Source organism: Bombina bombina, chromosome 6, assembly GCF_027579735.1.
Source record: "Bombina bombina isolate aBomBom1 chromosome 6, aBomBom1.pri, whole genome shotgun sequence".
In the NCBI taxonomy this organism is placed as follows: domain Eukaryota; kingdom Metazoa; phylum Chordata; class Amphibia; order Anura; family Bombinatoridae; genus Bombina; species Bombina bombina.
In genome coordinates, this window is record NC_069504.1 from 369,701,251 (window position 1) to 369,703,750 (window position 2,500).

Consider the following 2,500-nt stretch of genomic DNA (forward strand, 5'->3'; position numbering starts at 1 on the left):
CCAGTCCACGGATCATCCATTACTTATGGGATATTAACTCCTCCCCAACAGGAAGTGCAAGAAGATTCACCCAGCAGAGCTGCTATATAGCTCCTCCCCTAACTGCCATTACCAGTCATTCGACCGAAAACATGCAGAGAAAGGAAAACCATAGGGTGCAGTGGTGACTGTAGTTTAATGGAAAAATTACCTGCCTTAAAGTGACAGGGCGGGCCGTGGACTGGATACACTACAAGAGAAATAAATTTATCAGGTAAGCATAAATTATGTTTTCTCTTGTTAAGTGTATCCAGTCCACGGATCATCCATTACTTATGGGATACCAATACCAAAGCTAAAGTACACGGATGACGGGAGGGACAGGCAGGCTCTTTATACGGAAGGAACCACTGCCTGAAGAACCTTTCTCCCAAAAACAGCCTCCGAAGAAGCAAAAGTGTCAAATTTGGAAAAAGTATGAAGAGAAGACCAAGTTGCAGCCTTACAAATCTGTTCAACAGAAGCCTCATTCTTAAAGGCCCAAGTGGAAGCCACAGCTCTAGTAGAATGTGCTGTAATTCTTTCAGGAGGCTGCTGTCCAGCAGTCTCATAGGCTAACCGTATTATGCTACGAAGCCAAAAGGAGAGAGAGGTAGCCGAAGCTTTTTGACCTCTCCTCTGACCAGAATAAACGACTTAGCATGCACAATTGCAGCGGTCTGAGATGTAGGCGTGCAAAGGGTACTATGTCCATTGCTGCTACCATTAAGCCGATCACCTCCATGCATTGAGCTACTGACGGGTGTTGAATGGAATGAAGGACACGGCATGCATTTTGAAGCTTTGTTAACCTGTCTTCTGTCAGGTAAATCTTCATTTCTACAGAATCTATAAGAGTCCCCAAGAAGGGAACTCTTGTGAGTGGAAAGAGAGAACTCTTCTTTTCGTTCACCTTCCATCCATGCGACCTTAGAAATGCCAGTACTAACTCTGTATGAGACTTGGCAGTTTGAAAGCTTGAAGCTTGTATCAGAATGTCGTCTAGGTACGGAGCTACCGCAATTCCTCGCGGTCTTAGTACCACCAGAAGAGCACCCAGAACCTTTGAAGATTCTCGGAGCCGTAGCCAATCCGAATGGAAGAGATACAAACTGGTAATGCCTGTCTAGAAAGGCAAACCTTAGATACCGGTAATGATCTTTGTGAATCGGTATGTGAAGGTAAGCATCCTTTAAATCCACTGTGGTCATGTACTGACCCTTTTGGATCATGGGTAAAATTGTCCGAATAGTTTCCATTTTGAACGATGGAACTCTTAGGAATTTGTTTAGGATCTTTAAATCCAAGATTGGCCTGAAAGTTCCCTCTTTTTTGGGAACCACAAACAGATTTGAGTAAAACCCTTGTCCTTGTTCCGACCGCGGAACCGGATGGATCACTCCCATTAATAAAAGATCTTGTACGCAGCGTAGAAACGCCTCTTTCTTTATTTGGTTTGTTGACAACCTTGACAGATGAAATCTCCCTCTTGGGGGAGAGAATTTGAAGTCTAGAAGGTATCCCTGAGATATGATCTCTAACGCCCAGGGATCCTGGACATCTCTTGCCCAAGCCTGGGCGAAGAGAGAAAGTCTGCCCCCCACTAGATCCGTTCCCGGATCGGGGGCCCTCGATTCATGCTGTCTTAGGGGCAGCAGCAGGTTTCCTGGCCTGCTTGCCCTTGTTCCAGGACTGGTTAGGTCTCCAGCCTTGTCTGTAGCGAGCAACAGCTCCTTCCTGTTTTGGTGCAGAGGAAGTTGATGCTGCTCCTGCTTTGAAATTACGAAAGGAACGAAAATTAGACTGTCTAGCCTTAGGTTTGGCTCTGTCTTGAGGCAGGGCATGGCCTTTACCTCCTGTAATGTCAGCGATAATTTCTTTCAACCCGGGCCCGAATAAGGTCTGCCCTTTGAAAGGTATATTAAGCAATTTAGATTTAGAAGTAACGTCAGCTGACCAGGATTTTAGCCACAGTGCTCTGCGTGCCTGAATGGCGAATCCGGAATTCTTAGCCTTAAGTTAAATGTACTACGGCATCTGAAATAAATGAGTTAGCTAACTTAAGGGCTTTAAGCTTGTGTGTAATCTCATCTAATGGAGCTGATTCAAGTGTCTCTTCCAGAGACTCAAACCAAAATGCTGCTGCAGCCGTGACAGGCGCAATGCATGCAAGAGGTTGCAATATAAAACCTTGTTGAACAAACATTTTCTTAAGGTAACCCTCTAACTTTTTATCCATTGGATCTGAAAAGGCACAGCTATCCTCCACCGGGATAGTGGTACGCTTAGCTAAAGTAGAAACTGCTCCCTCCACCTTAGGGACCGTTTGCCATAAGTCCCGTGTGGTGGCGTCTATTGGAAACATCTTTCTAAATATCGGAGGGGGTGAGAACGGAACACCGGGTCTATCCCACTCCTTAGTAACAATTTCAGTAAGTCTCTTAGGTATAGGAAAAACGTCAGTACTCGCCGGTACCGCAAA

At 45.4% G+C, this 2,500-nt stretch overlaps 1 protein-coding gene across 3 annotated transcripts in view; it reads left to right on the plus strand.

The window, feature by feature from the left end:
- Positions 1 to 2,500, plus strand: part of ZNF346 (zinc finger protein 346) — a 110,983-nt gene that overhangs the window by 12,139 nt on the left and 96,344 nt on the right. The gene's annotated exons all lie outside the window — the stretch shown is intronic.